The sequence below is a fragment of the Phyllobates terribilis genome, unplaced genomic scaffold, assembly GCF_046119375.1.
Source record: "Phyllobates terribilis strain yellow unplaced genomic scaffold, ASM4611937v1 Scaffold_3__8_contigs__length_932513732, whole genome shotgun sequence".
NCBI classification, from domain to species: Eukaryota; Metazoa; Chordata; class Amphibia; order Anura; family Dendrobatidae; genus Phyllobates; species Phyllobates terribilis.
The window spans coordinates 68,140,015-68,160,404 of NW_027362763.1; the positions used below are offsets into that span (position 1 = coordinate 68,140,015).

General features: G+C 46.1%; 1 protein-coding gene across 2 annotated transcripts in view; it reads right to left on the reverse strand.

Annotated features, from left to right (window-relative positions):
* The window catches only part of LOC141257934 (uncharacterized), a 78,832-nt gene that overhangs the window by 11,548 nt on the left and 46,894 nt on the right, over positions 1 to 20,390 (reverse strand). Inside the window, exon 2 of one of the 2 annotated variants that reach the window (XM_073672935.1) lies at positions 14,080 to 14,251. The exons of the other annotated variant lie outside the window; for it this stretch is intronic. The gene's annotated coding sequence lies outside the window, so the exon portion shown is untranslated. The remainder of the gene's footprint in view (positions 1 to 14,079; positions 14,252 to 20,390) is intronic. 2 annotated transcript variants of the gene reach the window in all.

A 20,390-nucleotide genomic window follows, 5' to 3' on the forward strand; every position in this document is an offset into this window, starting at 1 on the left:
TGCAGAGAATTAAAGAGGAGGCATTGCAGCCTGAGTATGATGAGATGGATCAAGAAGCCGTAGCGGGCGATTACACACAGCCCAGCCTCATCTCATCCCAACGTGCATTGGGGGACAATGAGGGAGAGGAGGAGGAGGAGGAAGGACAGGAGCTGGTATCATGCACTGTGGACGGTAGTACCTCTACAAATGTTATTCCATTGGTTCAGCCTGGGTGGCCTGAGGACAGGGGGGAGGAGGAGGAGGAGGAGGAGGAGGAGGAGGAGGAGAGCATGGTCAGTCGTCATCTTGGTGAGGACATGGAAATCTTTCCCGCTACGAGTCTGGCATGCATGGCTGACTTTATGTTACGCCGCCTTAACTGTGACCCTCGCGTTGTCAAAATGTTGGGTGACAGTCATTACTGGTTGGTGACACTTGTAGACCCCCACTACAAGGAGAACTTTCACTCTCTTATTCCTGAGGTGGAGAGGTCTACAAAAATGGGGCAGTACCAGAAGGCCCTTGCTGCAGAACTGTTAAAAAAGTTCCCATCTGAACACGCTAGCGGCAGAGGTCACAGTTCATTGCTCAACCAAGGAGTACTTGTGAGAGAGACGCAACTCCAATCCAGCAGAGGCAGGAGAACACTGTCAACATTCTGGGACAGTTTTCTCAGACCCTCCCTTCGTACAGACCCTGAGGCGCGGGGTATTCTCACAAGGAGTGGAAAGTTTGAAAAGATGGTGAGGGAGAACCTTGCCGACCGTACCAGCGTCCTCTGTGATTCCTCTGTGCCTTTTAATTATTGGGTATCCAAGCTGGGCACTTGGAATGAACTCGCTCTGTACGCTTTGGAGGTCCTGGCCTGCCCTGCCGCTAGCGTGTTATCGGAGCGTGTTTTTAGCGCCGCTGGGGGAATTATAACTGATAAGGGCACTCGTCTGTCAACTGATAATGCTGACAAGCTGACCCTTATCAAAATGAACAAGGGCTGGATTGGGCCAGACTTCTCATCACCACCAAATGACAGCAGAGTAACAAAAAGTCAAATCCACTGTATTATTTCGGGAGGTGTATTCACATGCACCACTTCACACCCACACATGGGTATACGCTTCCTCATTTCGGCTGTTTTATGTTCTTCTCCTTATCCTCAGGCTCCACCACCACTATACCTCCAGGGTGACCGTGGTCCGTGTTGCCATAATTGAAAGTTGCTCCATCCTGATTTTTGTCAGCTTTTGCTTGGAAGGCATAAGCAAACACTGTAATAGACCCACTCCCCAATAATGGGAATAATATTTGTAAGATGCTGTACAGTATGGCTCTTCCAAGGGACATTAAGAGCATCTTGTTATACTACTCTGACCTTCACATCTATTCTGAGGGGCATTAAAAGCATCTTGTTATACCACTCTGACCGCCACGTCTCTTCTGAGGGGCAATAAAAGCATCTTGTTATACCACTCTGACCTCCACATCTCTTGTAAGGGGCATTAAAACCATCTTGTTATACCACTCTAACCTCCACGTCTCTTCTGAGGAGCATTAAAAGTGTCTTGTTAAACCACTCTGACCTCCACGTCTCTTGTAAGGGGCATTAAAAGCGTCTTGTTATACTACTCTGACCTCCAAGTCTCTTCTGAGGGGCATTTAAAGCGTCTTGTTATACCACTCTGACCGAAACGTCTCTTCTGAGGGGAATTAAAAGCGCCTTATTATACCACTCTGACCTCCATGTCTCTTCTGAGGGGCATTAAAAGCATCTTGTTATACCACTCTGACCTCCACGTCTCTTGTAAAGGGCATTAAAAGCGTCTTGTTTACCACTCTGACCCCCACATCTCTTCTGAGGGGCATAAAAAGCGTCTTGTTATACCAGTCTGACCTCCACGTATCTTCTGAGGGGCCTTAAAAGTGTCTTGTTATACCACTCTGACCTCCACGTCTCTTCTGAGGTTCATTTAATGTGTCTTGTTATACCAGTCTGACCTCCACATCTCTTCTGAGAGGCATTAAAAGCGTCTTGTTATACCAGTCTGACTTCGATGTCTCTTCTGAGGGGCATTAAAAGCGTCTCTTTATACCACTCTGACCTCCACGTCTCTTGTAAGGGGCATTAAAATCGTCTTGTTATACCACTCTGACTTCCACGTCTCTTCTGAGGGGCATTAAAGGCGTCTTGTTAAGCTACTGGGACCTCCACGACTCTTCGAACGGGCATTGCATTTCCTCATAATTTTTGGAAGCTTTTGCTTGGAAGGCATAAGCAAATACTATTGGAGACCCACTCCCCAATAATGTGACTTATGTTTGTAATATGCTGTACTGCATGGCTCTTGTAAGGGGCATTGCCAGTTGCTCCGTCCTGTTTTTTTGGAAGCTTTTGCTTGGAAGGCATAAGCAAAACTATGGGAGACCCACTCCCCAATAATGGGACTAATGTTTGCAATATGCTGTACTGTATGGCTCTTGTAAGGGGCATTGCAAGTTGCTCTGTCCTAATTTTTCAAAGCTTTTGCTTGGAAGGCATAAGCAAATACTATGGGAGACTCACTCCCCAATAATGGGACTAATGTTTGTAATATGCTATACTGCATGGCACTTGTAAGGGGCATTGCAAGTTGGCCCATCCTAATTTTTGGAAGCTTTTGCTTGTAAGGCATAAGCAAATACTATGGGAGACCCACTCCCCAGTACTGGGAATAATGTTTTTAAGATGCTGTACTGTATGGCTCTAGTAAGGGGCATTAAAACCATCTTGTTAAACTACTGTGACCTCCATGTCTCTTCCACGGGGCATTGATATTGTCTTTTGATTCCACTGTGACCTCCACCACTCTTCCAAGGGTCATTAAAACCATCTTGTTAAGCTACTGTGACCTCCACGTCTCTTCAAAGGGGCATTAAAACCGTCTTCTTAAGCCACTCTGAACTCCACTGCTCTTTCAAGGGGCACTGAAATGTTGTTTTTAATTACCTCTAACCTCCACGACTCTTCCAACGGGCATTGCATTTCCTCCTAATTTTAGTCAGCTTTTGCTTTTCAAAGCAAAGGTGAAAATTAAGGGAGACACACTCCCCAATAATGGGTGGAAGGTTTTTAGTACGCTGTAATCCACTTCTGTTTGAAGGGGCATTGCAGTTCCTCATAATTTTTGGAAAGCCTTCCATTCACTGCTTAGGCCAACAGTGCACAGGAGACCCAGTTGCTATAAATGGAAAAAAAGGTTTAGTTAAGGCCCTCTGACCTCCATGTCATTTCCATGGGGCATTGGAGTGCCTCAAAATTTTTGGTAGGCATTGCACTCACTGTATGCCCTATAACTGTGTAACCGAACTGCTCCTTTTGGTACAGAAACATATCCTACAAGACATATGTGTTTGACTGGCCTGATATTGATGTGAATGGTCCCTGTTCCTCCTGATCTATCTCCTTTGCCACTACCTCATCCATCATTTATCACCTGAAGCTTTGTTTTAACAGGAGTCATAGAACTTAGATAGTAGCAAGAAAACATCCAGCAATCCTCGGAGGAGGTAGGATATGCGCCAAAACGCTGACCACCTCAGGCCTAGTTGATACTACATACATGCGCTTGCATTCCTTGAAAACAAATCAAATGCTATCATCCTCATCATGCTCCTCACCTTGGCACTCTCAACTCCCCTGATGGAGAAGCCAGGGCCCACCAGAGGAGTCGGGTTCTCTGGTGGGCTCGTCCAATGCTGCCCTAAAGCAGGCCAGTCTAAGAAAAGTGTGTGGGGATATTCCGAGGAGAAATCGGGGCGGCTGGGGACCGTTTATGGACACACAACCACCCACTGGCGGCTGGGGACCGAGCGTGGACACCCGGCCACCGGGCGGCTGCGGACTGAGTATGGATAAAAGGGCCGCCGACGCAGCCATGACATGGTGGCCGGAGTCTGCCTCCACATGCCTAAAAGGATAAATTTCAAGTGCACGCAAGCTAGCAGTATGGTATTGCAGCCTGGGGGAGGGTGGGTGGCAGGTTGAACACTTACGCTTGCATTCCAACAAAACAAAGCAGATGCTAAGTTCTATCATCATTATGCTCCTCACCTTGACACAAACAACTCCCTTGATGGAGAAGCCAGGGCCCACCGGAGGAGTCTGGTTCTCTGGTGGGCTCATCCAATGCTGCCGTAAAGTAGGCCGGGCTAAGAAAAGTCTGTGTGGATGTTCCGCGTAGAAATCAGGGCAGCTTGGCACCGAGTGTGGACACCAGGCCGCCCCCTGGCGGCTGGGGACCGAGTGTGGACACCCAGCCGCTGGGCGGCTTGGGACTGAGTATGGATAAAAGGGCCGCCGACGCAGCCATGACATGGTGGCCGGCGTCTGCCTCCACATGCCTAAAAGGCCAAATTTCAAGTGCAAGCAAGCTAGCAGTATGGTATTGCAGCCTGGGGGAGGGTGGGAGGCATGTTGCACGTCCAATGCTGCCCTAAAGTAGGCCGGGCTAAGAAAAGTCTGTGTGGATGTTCCGCGGAGAAATCGGGGCAGCTGGGGACCGTTTATGGACACCCAGCCGCCCCCAAGTGGCTGGGGACTGCATGTGGACACCCAGCCGCGGGGCGGCTGGGGATCGAGTGTGTACACCCGGCCGGCCCCTGGTGGCTGGGGACCGTGTGTGGACGACACCCATCTGCGGGGCGGCTGTGGAACTAGTGTGGATACCCGGCCACCCCCTGGCGGCTGGGAACCGAGCGTGGACACCCAGCTGCCGGGCGGCTGGGGACTGAGTATGGATACCTCTCTGCCGAAGCAGCCATGAGGTAGTGGCCAGCTTCGGCCTCCTCAAAACTAAAAGGCCCCATTTCAAGTACAAGCTAGCAGTATGGTATTGCAGCCAGGGGGTGGGTGGGTGGTTGGCTGCCTATTTGCGCTTGCATTGCAAGGGATGAGGGGGTACAATCTAACACTGCCCTGGGACAAGGACTTGCATAGGGATAGTTGCAAGTCTGCATCTTCTGATATGGCAAGGATCACTTCTGATGGGAACAATTTTAGGCAGTGACCTGGGAGCCAGAGATGCTTCCAGGGGTCTTCCCCATGCCGTCCCTATGTCTTTTCAGCACTGTATGCATGTGTCACACAGCACATGGCCAGATAAGGTTGTAAAATGTTAAAATGACATTTCCCGGTGAATGCATTTGTCACGGTTGAAAGCAATACAAAAGTGCAAAAACACATAAAAAATGCTACTTGTGAACATAGCCCAAGGTGTGGAGGAGTATTTTTGCTTTTGGTTATTTATTTTACTTTATATACAAGTCTTTACCCTGGAAAAGAAATTCCTTAACATATTTCACAGGAAAAAAGTTTGACTTTCGTTTTTGAACGTTTTATTATGAGCCTGTAAAAGTGGCTTATTACCTCTGAAGACATTGTTGACAACAGTGACCTGGGGGTCATTAATGCTTCCTGGGGCGATCCCCATGCTGTTCCCATGTCATTTGAGCACTGACACTATCGTTTTGGGCACTTTTTAGGCTTTCTACAGACTGCCGGGGGTGCCGCCGCAAAAAATGCTCGGGTCTCCCATAGACTAACATTGGGCTCGTTGCTAGGATCGAGCACCCGAGTACCACGGTGAGCTCGGGCCGAGCTTCGAGCACCCGAGCATTTTAGTGCTCGCTCAACACTAATCCAGACGTGTGGGAAAAGTCCATCCTCTAAGCGAGGGCCTACAACCTCCCATGTGGTAGCTCTTCTCCCGAAAGCCAGGCCTTTCCATCTAAACTGGTAATTGACTCTTAAGTTCTGCTTATACTTGTTGTACCATACTTTTGTATTTGTAACTCTGGCCACTGTGTATGTATAACCCTTATGTATAGTATATAGTATATTGTTTTGTGTGCCCTTATGGTGATTAAATATATAATTTAACGACGGGCTGTTCTTTTATCTCGTTCCACGAACCTAACATCTGTTGTTTGGTCCAATGAATACGCTACGTTGGTTTTTAGCCCGATATAAGTCCATTATATCAAATAGAAACTGTTGTCAGCTCTACCAGGAAAACAAGGCTCAGGCTGTCAGGGGGTCTGAGCCAGTGTGGTGCCATGTCAGTGTCTGAGTGGGCTAGCTTTGCTCACTCACTGGTGCCTCTCTGTACCCGTTTGGACATGGGGTGACTGTGTAGAACTATACGAATCTGACCTTTTGTAGCCCATTGCAGCTTTGTGCAGGTCTATGATCTTGTCCCTGACATCCTTAGAAAGCTCTTTGGTCTTGCCCATGTTGTAGAGGTTAGAGTCAGACTGATTAATTGAGTCTGTGGACAGTAGTCTTTTATACAGGTGACTGTGTAAGACAGCTGTCTTTAATGCAGTTAACAAATTGATTAGGAGCATCTAACTGGTCTGTAGGAGCCAGAACTCATAATGGTTTGTAGGGAATCAAATACTTATTTCTCACTGCAAAATGCAAATAAAATTATCTAATTTATACAATGAGATTTTCTTGATTTTTTGGGGATATTCTATCACTCAATGTTAAAATTAACCTACCCTTAAAATTTTAGACTGTTCATGTCCTTGTCAGTGGGAACACTTACAAAAACAGCAAGGGATCAAATACTTATTTCCCCCACTGTATAAGTATTACAAGTTCTCCTCCTTATTAATACATGAATGTTAAAGATTGTTCTCCTTAAAATAAGGTTGAAATGGACAACTATTCTAATTGGAGAAGAACAGATCTGGCAAATTTTTAATTTGTCAAATCACACAAATTTTGCTAGCAAATTTGATCTACACTGAATTCTGCACAAATTTAATTTCCCATAGAATGCCCTGTAGTCTGGAGTGACCTAAGAGCATAATAATCATAAAATGTAGAAAAAACAAAACAACTAATGCACATTTCTGCTGCTCACTGTTCCCCATGCAGTCCTTGGCGTTTCTTTCTTCTCTGCTGTGCTGAAACACTGGACAATTACTAGGCCCAAGACGCTGCTGCGCATGTGCCTACTTGTTGCTGGAAATCCCAAGCCTGGATTACACGTCGTAAGATTGTGGTACATGTCATGACCTCACGATGTTGCCGCAACCTTACGATGCACACGTAAAAAATGTCCCATGCCCGGGTATTGCGACAGTAAAAATAAATGTACTGAGGACTGCATGGAGGAGAGCAAGCAGTGGAGATTTTCCAGAGACATGAACGATGATGTGAGTATAAGTTTTTTTTTAACCTTTTGCCAGCCCTCTATGGATCAGCAAAATGGAAGCCCATAAGCTGCCATTTAGCTGAATTACAAAATTACCCGCATTATGGATAATAAGGATTTTTGTAAAATTTGAGTATAATTCAATCCCAAACAAATAAATTTGACTATTTATGCTTATAACTAGTGTTGAGCGATACCTTCCGATATCAGGAAATATCGTATCGGATTGGATCGGGCCGATACCCAAAAAGTATCGGATATCGCCGATTCCGATACCGGAAACCAATGCAAGTCAATGGGACACAAATATCGGAATGAAAATAAACCCTTTCTTTCCTTGTAGGTTAATTCTACATGAAGTAAAACAACTAAGAATAATGTAGAATGACATGAAAAGCCGGCAATTCATCAGCGGCATACACCGGTACCCGACAATTTAGAACAGAAAGAATAGAGCATCACACATAGATTAGATAGACAGAAACATGTCAGTCACATATATATGAAGTACAGTGACAGTGTTGCTTACTGTACTTGTCATTTAGTGTAAAGGATTTATTAAAAAAAATATTAGTGTTTTCGTGCACCGTCTCTTTAAAAAAGCCGGCCGGCAATTCAGCAGCGGTACCCGACAATTTATAACAGAAAGAATAGAGCTTCACACATAGATTAGATAGATAGAAACATGTCAGTCACATATATATGAAGTACAGTGACAGTGTTGCTTACTGTACTTGTCATTTAGTGTAAAGGATTTATTTAAAAAAATAATAGTGTTTTCATGCACCGTCTCTTTAAGAAAGCCGGCCGGCAATTCAGCATCTGTACCCGACAATTTATAACAGACAGAATAGAGAATCACACATAGATTAGATAGATAGAAACATGTCAGTCACATATATATGAAGTACAGTGACAGTGTTGATTACTGTACTTGTCATTTAGTGTTAAAATAAAGGATTTATTTAAAAAAAAATTGGCGTGGGGTTCCCCTTAATTTTAGGCTCTAGCGGAGGTTAAGCAGACAGCTGGGGCAAATGTTTGAAGCCTGGGAAGGGGGTAATACCCACGGAGCTTCCCAGGCTACTAATATCAGCCCCCAGCTGAATACCTAGCCTTTACTAGCTATTAAAATGGGGGAACCCCCCCAAAAAAATAACGTGGGGTCCCCCCTAATTTAATAGCTAGCACAGGCTAGGCAGACAGCTGGGGGCTGATATTAATAGCCCAGGAAGGGTGCCATGAATATTGGCCCCCTCCCAGGCTAGAAACACCAGCCGTCAGCCGCCCCAGAAATGGCGCATCCATAGGATGCGCCAATTCTGGCACTTAGCCTCGCTCTTCCACGCTGCCCTGGTGCGGTGGCAGGGGGTAATAGGGTTGGGGTTGATGTCAGCTTATAATGCCAGCTGACATCAAGCCCAGGTTAGTAATGGAGAGGCGTCTATAAGACACCCCCATTACTAACCCCATAGTCAAAGTTAAAAGAAAACACAAACACCCAGAGTAAAGTCCTTTAATTGAAATAAAGACACAATTCTTTATTGTTCTAAATTAAACCATACTTACCATCACGCCCATTCCAGCTGAAGCCAACGATCTCCTGCAATAAAAGAAAAATAATAAAGCAACCTCATCCTTACCTTTCGATGGTTCCCAGGACAGCTCCAGCTCTGCTACATCGAGATGACAGGATGGACCGCAGCAGAAAGCTGCCATCCAGCCTGTCATCCCGCAGACACTGAGAAGCGCAGGCATGCTTGCGCTCCTCAGTGTCTCTCTGTGACGTCATCCAGATGAGCCGAGTTCATGTCCAATGAACTCAGCTCACCTCATGCACGTCACTGACAGTGTGGGAAAATTCTCACGCTGAAGTGCTGAGTGCAGGAGAATTTTCCCACGCTGTCAGTGACGTACATGAGGTGAGCTGAGTTCATTGGACATGACCTCGGCTCATCTTTATGCCGTCACAGCCAGACATTGAGGAGCACAAGCATGCCTGTGCTTCTCAGTGTCTGCGGGATGACAGGATGGATGGCAGCGTTCTGCTGCGGTCCAGCCTGTCATCTCGATGTAGCAGAGCTGAAGCTGTCGTGGGAGCCATGGAAAGGTAAGGATGAGGTTGCTTTATTATTTTACTTTTATTGCAGGAGATCGTTGGCTTCAGCTGGAATGGGCGTGATGGTAAGTATGGTTTAATTTAGAACAATAAAGAATTGTGTGTTTATTTCAATTAAAGGACTTTTTTCTGGGTGTTGTGTTTTTTTAAATACTTTACTAGAAATTCATGGTGGTCATGTCTAATATTGGCGTGACCCCATGAATTTTGGGCTTAGGGCCAGCTGATAATACCAAGCTGGCCTTAACCCCTTTATTACCCAGTGAGCCACCGCACCAGGGCCCTGGATGAGTTGGGTACAGCGCCAGAAGATGGCGCTTCAATGAACGCGCCATTTTCTGGGGCGGCTGCGGACTGCAATTTGCAGCGGGGGTGGCCCAGAAAGCTTGGGTCTCCCTGCGCTGCGGATTCCAGCCCCCAGCTGCATAGTTGTATCTGGCTGGACACAAAAATAGGGCGAAGCCCCAAGCATTTTTTTTTTTAATTATTTCATGAAATTCATGGAATAATTAAGAAAAAAAGGGCTTCCCTATATTGTTGTGTCCAACCAGGTACAAATAGGCAGCTGGTGGTTGGGGGCAGCCCATTCCTGCCTGCTGTACCTGGCTGGACACAAATATAGTGCGAAGCCCCACGTCAATTTTTTTTTAATTATTTCATGAAATTCATGGAATAATTAAGAAAAAAAGGGCTTCCCTATATTGTTGTGTCCGGCCAGGTACAAATAGGCAGCTGGTGGTTGGGGGCAGCCCGTTCCTGCCTGCTGTACCTGACTGGACACAAATATAGGGCGAAGCCCCACATAATTTTTTTTTAATTATTTCATGAATTTCCTGAAATAATTAAAAAAAAATTGACGTGGGGCTTCACACTATATTTGTGTCCAGCCAGGTACAGCAGGCAGGAACGGGCTGCCCCCAACCACCAGCTGCCTATTTGTACCTGGCCAGACACAACAATATAGGGAAGCCCTTTTTTTCTTAATTATTCCATGAATTTCATGAAATAATTAAAAAAAAAAAAACGTGGGGCTTCTCCCTATTTTTGTGTCCAGCCAGGTACAACTAGGCAGCTGGGGGATGGAATCTGCAGCGCAGGGAGGCCCAAGCTTTCTGCCCCCCGCTGAAAATTGCAGTCCGCGGCCGCCCCGGAAAATGGCGCGTTCATAGAAGCTGGATGCTGTACCTGGCTGGCATACAAAAATATGGCGAAGCCCACGTCAAAAGTTTTGGGAAAAATTTATTAAAAAATAAATAATAATTTAGGGACTGCATCTTTATTAAGTCCTCAAATGTCATTTAGTGTTAAAATAAAGGATTTATTTTAAAAAAAAATGGCGTGGGATCCCCCATAATTTTAGTCTCTAGCGGAGGTTAAGCAGACGGCTGGGGCAGATGTTTGAAGCCTGGGAAGGGGGTAAAACCCACGGAGCTTCCCAGGCTACTAATATCAGCCCCCAGCTGAATACCTAGCCTTTACTAGCTATTAAAATGGGGGACCCCCCCAAAAAAAATGACGTGGGGTCCCCCCTATTTTAATAGCTAGCAAAGGCTAGGCAGACAGCTGGGGGCTGATATTAATAGCTCAGGAAGGGTGCCATGAATATTGGCCCCCTCCCAGGCTAGAAACACCAGCCGTCAGCCGCCCCAGAAATGGCGCATCCATAGGATGCGCCAATTCTGGCACTTAGCCTCGCTCTTCCACGCTGCCCTGGTGCGGTGGCAGGGGGTAATAGTGGTGGGGTTCATGTCAGCGCCAGCTGCCATGAAGCCCAGGTTAGTAATGATGGGTGTCTATAAGACACCCCCATTACTAACCTACAAAGTGTTAAAAAGAAAAAACACACTACACCCAGAAAAAAATAATTTATTTGAAATAAAACACCATTTTATTTAATTCTTAGTTTACTAAAAAAAAATAGTTACCTGTCCACGTTCCTGCGCTGATCTCCCATGCACAGCTGTCACATCTGGAGATGGTGACAGCTGTGCATGGCTGCTGTAAGCTCACGCTGCCGGGAACACGTCCGCTCCCGGCAGCGGGAGCCACTGACTGAAGTTACCGGAGTGCATTCAGGCAGCGCAGCTCCGGAGACCTCCTTTACGGCAGTGCTGTACCGTGGGAATTTCTCACGATACAGCAGTGCCGTAAAGCAGCTAACCGGAGCAGCGCTGCCTTAACTCTGGTGAACCCTTACGGCCCCGTCATTCTAGCGGCGGCAGCGGTTCAGAGCGGTCACATTCTATGTGGCTGCTCTGAACTGGAGATCTTCGTGGGACACTCGTGGACTGCTACGGAGGGGTAAGGATAAGGTTGTGGTTTATTATTTTATATTTTATTACAGGAGATCGATGGCTTCGGGGAATTAGGTGTCTAGTTGAGTATAGGTGTAGTTTTTTATTTTTTACTTTATTTTAGGTGACGATCGGCGGGGACAGGTAATGTATAAACTAATTTCTTTTAGGTAACCACTGGCCACCAATGACATGTATCTAACATTTATTGGGGACACAGTAGGGCAATTTATATAGCAGGATCAGGCTGATGGGAACTACTGCTCCCATCGAGCTGATCCTGCTGGCACGAGTGGACGGGGGACAGACATAGGCCGATGGGAGTAGTAGTGTCACATCGGCCTATGTCTGCCTGCACGCACAGACACCCCGCACACACACCCCGCACACACACACACCCCGCACACACACACCCCGCACACACACCCCGCACACACACACACCCCGCACACACTAATCATGACGGGTCTGGGAGGTGAGGCTGACCTGTGCGGCCGTGGGAAAGTTCATGTGAGTTCATGCAGTCAAGCATGAACTCACATGAACCCTCTGAGGGCACCGCGGCTACTTCAAATGAACAGCTGATCGGCATCACCTGATACCTCAGCTGTTCATTTGAAATAACCGGCGGGAAAGCGCAGCACAGAACGGGAAAGCCGGCGGTGAAGTCTTTTCACTGCCGGCTTCCCCGCCCGGGTCCTTCGCTCCTTGGTGCTGCGCTCCCCGCCCGGTCCTAATTTACGATTGGGATTGGAGGTGGCGAGGGGAGCGGAGGATCGGGGTGGGAGGCTGCGGGGAAGCAGTATGGGGCTGTGTGATTGTTTAAAAGCCGGCGGCTTTTTACCGCCCGCCGGCTTTTAAACAATCAGGAGAATTCTCCCACGCTGGGATGGCATTCTGATGACAAGCTGGATCGCAGCTGAGCGCTGCCATCCAGCTTGTCATCCTTCACAGACACTGCAGAGCGCAGGCATTATGGGAACTTCCGATTCCGGTATTCGATATTATAAAAGTATCGGAATTAAGTATCGGAATTCCGATACAGTGAATATCGGCCGATACCCGATATTTCAGTATCGGAATGCTCAACACTACTTATAACCTAAAGTATTCACCAGCTGTTACCACACCGACTCTAAGGTAACATCTTAGGGCCTCTGTACACGTTGCAGTTCTGTCACAGATCTGTCGCTTTTATTTTTGCGCAGATTTGTCACAAAATCTGAAGGATTTCCTGATGCCGGCAAAGTGAATGAGAGTCCTGAAGTCTCATGCTCACGTTGCTTATTTTTGACTTGCAGATTTGGTGGAGAATTATCTGCAGCATGTCAATTCTTTCAGCGTTTTTGCTGCAGATATTACTCACACTGATGAGTGAGGAAAAATCTGCACCAAAACAGATGTGAAAAGCACATAAAAAATTTGGCAAAAAAGCACGTATTGTATGCTGCATTTTTCCTGCCAAGAGATGCAGAAATGGTACATTTGCATTTGGGAATTTGTTTGAATTTGGCATGTCATAATAATGGTACTATTCAGACCATAAAACACACTTTTTCTCCCTCAAGTTTGGGAGGAAAATGGATGGTGCGTCTTAGAGTCCGAATTCAGCTTACCGGAGAGTTGCGGTGGTGGTGGAGCGGGATCGCAGGAAGCAGGGTCTCTCCCTCAGGAACCTGGCAGCGGTAGAAGCGGTGTGATGCCTCAGGTCTAGTATCGGCGGTTAGACAGAGCTTTCCTGCCGGCGAATTTCCTGAAGCCGTGGGTCGCATGCTCAGACTGGGATCTTGGCCCAGCTGAGATCTCAAATGCACATGCGCCGTCTCCAGTGGCCATCTTCCTAATGCCGTGGGCCTCAGGGAAATGGCCGCCGAGATCCAAGTCTGTGCATGCATCAGCTTGAGTGGCTATTTCCCTGAGGGAGCGACCCTGTGTCCTGCAATCCTGCTCCACCATTGCCTCAACCCTCTGCTGCTGGGACACCCTTTTCTCCCACCCAGGGCCAGCAGCATTGCTCTACTTCTGCCACAGCCGGCTTCCTGTGACCCCCACTGCACTGCCAGCGCTCCCCAGGTAAGATACCTATTCAGATTATAAAACAGACCCCCATGTTATAAAAAATATTTTTTTCTTACTTTAAACCCTAAAATTTGTGGTACGTCTTATGGTCCGGTGCGTCCTGTAGTTTGAAAAATACTGTACTTAGAATTCTTTTCTGGAAAATGCCATGGGTCCAAGTAATGCTAAAATGTGAACAAACAATGGCCCTCTGATATAGCAACAAGTACAAAGAATCCATTAGAACATTAGTAATAATCCTAGATTTTGTGTTCGCATTTTGTTTAGCGCTTTCTTTCTGAACATATTGTTTTCATACTTTTTATGACTGTTCAATGATCAAAAACTTCTCATAACCCAGTAGGTGTACACATGCTTCTTTTAAAGCAACATGTAATATACCTAAAAATAATAATTTGGATACACTTACCTCGATAATGTCGCTTTATGCAAGATCCAATATATATGTTCGTGAGCAGTAACATTCAGAAGGTGAATAGACAGAATGAATTTCTAAGCAGTTTTAGAAATTTTCACACTTTCTTTCTGTAGAAAACCAACACCCCTCCTAAAGAGGATATTTTCCTGAAGAACTGGTTGATCTGTAGGGGAAATATGCCAAATGTATAAACTCTTTGACAATGCGCTGCAGGTTTATATATTTTATTACTCTATATAGGCGTGCGTTCCACAGGAAACCACAAACGTCTAAATTTAAGGTGTACTTTTTAATAATGGAAGTTAATGGCAGATGTAAACCAACATCTGTGAACAGACTGACAACCATGCTTATGCATTGATTTATTGTTCAGTGCCACAGGAGGGCGATGTAGTTGCAGTTGAAAAAGCAATGTAAATTAATTGAATATTCTATTCTTATATACATGTAACTGTTGATAATTGTTGGTTTTATGTTCATCCTCCATCTTGATGACCAACTTAAAAATATATATCAATTACAGCTTTATTTTTTTAATTATTATTAATCATTTCAGAACTTAAGAATGTTTCATTATTTTTTTACAATGAAGGGGCGTTTCATGGAAAAAGAATAAGGGTATGTAGTAAAAGTAATTGTACTTTCAAGGAACTTTTCAGAATAAGCTATGCTTATGAAGAGTCGGACTTTCATTACTACTTGCCAATATATAACTGGTCTCCTGCATTTTCACCAGTTTTTCCCTTTGCAGGCTCTATCTCTAAATTTTCACGATGGTGGCTGGAGACTAGCTGCTATGATGTCTCCCATAAAAAGCACACAAGGTGGGATTCCTGCTCTTCTTTCCTTAACTAGCACAAAGACAGAAGCAGAAGTAGCATGGTAGACATTGCACAGCAATACCAAGCTGTGTAGATGTACATCCAACTCTGGGGTGAGGTTTCTCCTTATTCCTATTTTTCCACTCTGCTCTTCATTCCTCCATAGAATATAATAGGATGAGTAATCTGAGATCAGAGTGATCTGGGAATTTGTCATTTCTTGAGTAGAATCGAGTTGAGCTGTTTTTTCAGTTTGGAGGGTCAAAAAACATAGACCGCTCAGAACATACCTGCACCAGACTGGATGACTGAACTGTCAATTACTGCACCCTAAGACACACTGAGAAGTGGAATCATTACAGTACACCCTCTTCTAGGGAAAACTACTGGACCCCGAGGTTCCCCAGGAAGCTTCATATTGAAGTTCCTGACAAACCGCTCGGCCTTCACATCTTGAGCTTAGACCCATGATCTCTCCTTAGGGCCATATACTTTCCAGTGGATGAGGTACTGGAGGAAATTTCAGACCCCACGAGACTTCACAACTCTCTTCACCTCATACTGTCTCTTACAGCAACCGGAGGAAGTGGGGACTAGGGCAACACCACTGAGGGGATAAACTCCATCAACAGTGATTTATGGAAGACGTTAGGGATGTGGAGAGGGATGGAAGAAGCTTCAACCTAAAGGCTACCGCATTGACCACTTCCAAAATTTCATAGGGACTGATGAACTTCGGATCCAACTTTGTTAACAGTACCTTAAGTTTAATGTTTCTGGATTACATCCAAGCCATATCCCCATCCTTAAAAACAAGACCCACTGACTGTCTACTATTGACCTTCTGTTTTTGAAGAATCTGGGCGGTCCCAATATTCTTTTAAACCTCCCTCCAGACATCTCAAAGTCTCTGCACAGTGACTTCCATCCAGGACATTCAGAACTAATCTTAGAAAACTCACCAAAATGGGGATGAAAACCATAATTACAGAAAAACGGCGATGTTCCAGTAGACTGATTTACTGATTGTTAAAGGAAAAATTAGCAAGAGGTAAAAATGAAGACCCATCCTGCTGAGCTGCCACAAAACATCTTAAAATTTGTTCCAACGATTGATTTGTCCTCTCAGTCTGACTGTTGATTTCAGGATAGTAAGCAAAGGAAAATGACACGTCAATCCCCAGTTTACAACAAAAAGCTCTCCAGAACTTAGAGACAGGTGACAGGACATTTTGCAGCATTACTTAGGCCTGGGTATCGCTGGTAGAATGGAAAAGCCAAAATGTGTTGAGGCGGTGTTAGATTGGATAGCTTAGAGTGCCTACAGTTCCTTTGAATTGTCTTCCACCCAGTCCCCTGTACAAAGCGCAGAGTTGGCTCCTGAGGACCATGGTCATCCAGCTTCCACCTCTCCCACTTTCAAATCAGCCAAGTAGTCTGAGCCCCAAGTCATACATCAGTCTCTTCTGCTTTTTGATGACTCCACTGGCTGGGCTTCTGTGACCCATCCACCTGGCTCTGCTCAAGAAGTGTATGATACTTAGTGCACTGATGCCCAACCACTTTTTATGTTGGAGGGTGAGTACGTGGGAGTGCTAGTGCACACGTTCAGTGCACCACTGCAGCACATCTCAGAGGATGACAAAAACCAGGTGAAAACTGATGCATCTTTTTGCAGTGTGCAGACTGGTAAAGCAGTCAGAGGTGAGGAGTGTTTGGAAGATGAAGCGGGGGATGATGGGGTCCTAAACCCCATGTGGAGCGAAGGCCATCCAAGTCACGTGCGCAGTTCAGTGGAAAAGGAGATGGTCTTGCTGCTCAGCAGCACAGCAAAAGAGGGAACAGGGCACAAAAGTAAAGTGGTCAGCCCCTATCCAGTAGGTCTGCGACTACCCACCACGCCAAGGATATGAGCAAACCAAAGGCAGCCCAAAGGAGCTCCCTGATGTAGAATTTCTTAAGGCAATGTGCTGACGACAAGTCACGGGTGGTTTGCATGCTGTGCCATCATAACTAGTGTTGAGCGAGCACTAAAATGCTCGGGTGCTCGAAGCTTGGGCCGAGCTCACCGTGATACTCGGGTGCTCGACAAGAGCAACGAGCCCAATGTTAGTCTATGGGAGACCCGAGCATTTTTGCGGCGGCACCCCCGGCAGTCTGTAGAAAGCCTATAAAGTGCCCAAAACAATAGTGACAGTGCTCAAAAGACATGGGAACAGCATGGGGATCGCCCCAAGAAGCATTTCCAACCCCCAGGTCACTGCTGTCAACAACATCGTTAGAGGTATTAAGCCACTTTTACAGGCTCACAATAAAACGTTCAAAAACTAATCTGAAACCGTTTTCCTGTGAAATATGTTAAGGAACTTCCTTTCCAGGGTAAAGACTTGTGTATAAGGTAAAATAAATAAACAAAAAAAAAATACTCCTCCACACCTTGGGCTATGTTCACAAGTAGCATTTTTTATGCGTTTTTGCACTTTTGTATTGCTTTCATCCGTGACAAATGCATTCACCGGGAAATGTAATTTTAACATTTTACAATCTTATCTGGGCATGTGCTGTATGACACATGCGTACAGTGCTGAAAAGATATGGGAACAGCATGGGGAAGACCCCTGGAAGCATCTCTGACTCCCAGGTAACTGCCTAAAAGTGTGCCAATCAGAAGTGATCCTTGCCGTATCAAAAGATGCAGAATTGCAACTATCCCTGTGCAAGTCCTTGTCTTAGGGCAGTGTTCAATTGTACCTCCCCCATTCCTTGCAATGCAAGCGCAAGTTTGCAGCCTGCCACCCACCCACTCCCAGGCTGCAATACCATACTGCTAGCTTTCTGGCACTTGAAATTGGGCCTTTTAGGCATGTGGAGGCAGACGCAGGCCACCATGTCATGGCTGCATCGGCGGCCTGGTATCCATACTCAGCCCCCAGCTGCCCGGCAGCCGGGTGTCCACGCTCGGTCCCCAGCTGCCAGGGGGCGGCCGGGTGTCCATACTCGGTCCCCAGCTGCCAGGGGGCGGCTGGGTGTCCATACTCAGTCCCCAGCCGGTCGGCGGCCGGGTGTCCACGCTTGGTCCCCAGCCGCCAGGGAGCGGCCGGGTGTCCATACTCAGTCCCCAGCCGCCCCTATTTGTCCCGGTGCGCCTTATACACAGGCACGCATACCAAAAAATTACCTGTGCCCTCCCCAGAGCATTTAGTGGGAAGGACAGCCTAACCACAAACACGTGGACAAGTGAATGTGGCCAGGGATGGTCCATCTCACTGACGCCTTCACACTGGGTTTATATTGTGGAAGCTGGGACACAGTTTGACACTGGGATGCAACACGTTCTCCAGACATAGAGGTTTGCGAGTCCTGGGTCAATCAGGCTTCAACACAAGGTTCAGAAGGTAGACAGCAGCAGTGGTCGGCCTCCTACACAACAAGTAAATTATTCATGATCATGAGGCCATCCATCTCCTTAGCTTTCTGTTCCTTGGAATGCAAGCGCATGTATGTAGTAGCGGCTAGGCCTGAGGTGGTCAGCGTTTTGGCACATATCCTACCTCCTCCGAGGACTGCTGGATGTTTTCCTGCTACTATCTCAGCTCTATAACTCCCCTTAAAACAAAGCTTCAGGTGATGAATGATGGATGAGGTGGTGGCAAAGGAGAAAGAGCAGGAGGAACAGGGACCATTCACATCAATATCAGACCAGTCAACCACACATGTCTTGTATGATATGTTTCTGTACCAAAAGTAGCAGTTCGACTACACAGTTATAGGGCATACAGTGAGTGCAATGCCTACCAAAAATTTTGAGGCACTACAATGCCCCTTGGAAGTGACATGGAGGTCACAGGGCCTTAACTAAACCATTTTTTCCATTTATAGCAACTGGGTCTCCTGTACACTGTTGGCCTAATCAGTGAATGGAAGGCTTTCCAAAAATTATGAGGAACTGCAATGCCCCTTGAAACAGACGTGGATTATAGCGTACTAAAAACCTTCTACCCATTATTGGGGAGTGGGTCTCCCTTAGTTTTTCGCCTATGCATTGAAAAGCAAAAGCTGACTAAAATTAGGAGGAAATGTAATGCCCGTTGGAAGAGTCGTGGAGGTTAGAGATAATTTATAACAACATTTCAATGCCCCTTTGAAGAGTGGTGGAGGTTGTAGCTGATTAAAAAGACAATATCAATGCCCCTTGGAAGAGTGGTGGAGGTCACAGTTGAATAAAAAGACAATATCAATGCCCCTTGGAAGAGTGATGGAGGTTACTGTGGAATAGAAAGACAATATCAATGTCCCTTGGAAGAGAGGTGGAGGTTACAGTGGAATAAAAAGACAATATCAATGCCCCTTGGAAGAGTGGTGGAGGTTACAGTGGAATAGAAAGACAATATCAATGTCCCTTGGAAGAGTGGTGGAGGTTACAGAGGAATAAAAAGACAATATCAATGCCCCTTGGAAGAGCTGTGGCGTTCAGAGTGGTTTAACAACATGGTTTTAATGCCCCTTGGAAGAGCTGTGGAGTTCAGAGTGGTTTAACAAGATGGTTTTAATGCCACCGGGAAGAGCTGTGGAGTTCAGAATGGTTTAACAAGAAGGTTTTAATGCCCCTTGGAAGAGTGGTGGAGGTCGCAGCTGATTAAAGAGACAAAATCAATGCCCCTTGCAAGAGTGGTGGAGATCACAGTGGAATAAAAAGACAATATAAATGCCCCTTGGAAAAGTGGTGAAGGTTACCGTGGATTAAAAAGACAATATTAATGCCCCTTGCAAGCGTGGTGGAGGTTACAGTGGAATAAAAAGACAACATCAATGCTCCTTAGAAGAGCTGTGTGGTTCAGAGTGGTTAAACAAGACGGTTTTAATGCCACTTGGAAGAGCTGTGGAGTTGAGAGTAGTTTAACAAGACGGTTTTAATGCTCCTTGGAACTGCTGTGGAGTTCATAGTGGATTAACAAGACGGTTTTAATGCCCCTTGGAAGAGCTGTGGAGTTCAGAGTGGTTTAACATGACAGTTTTAATGCCCATTGGAAGAGCTGTGGAGTTCAGAGTTTTTTAACAAGACGGTTTTAATGTCCGTTGGAAGAGCTGTGGAGTTCAGAGTGGTTTAACAAGATGGTTCTAATGCCCCTTGGAAGAGTGGTGGAGGTCGCAGCTGATTAAAAAGCCAATATCAATGCCCCTTGCAAGAGTGGTGGAGGTCGCAGTGGAATAAAAAGACAATATGAATGCCCCTTGGAAGAGTGGTGGAGGTTGCAGTGGAATAAAAAGACAATATCAATGCCCCTTGGAAGAGTGGTGCAGGTCACAGTGGAATAAAAAGAAAATATCAATGCCCCTTGGAAGGCAAGTGGAGGTCACAGTAGCTTAACAAGACGGTTTTAATGTCCCTTGCAAGAGCCATGCAGTTCAGCATCTTAAAAACATTATTCCCATTATTGGGAGTGGGTCTCCCATAGTCTTTGCTCACGCCTTCCAAGCATA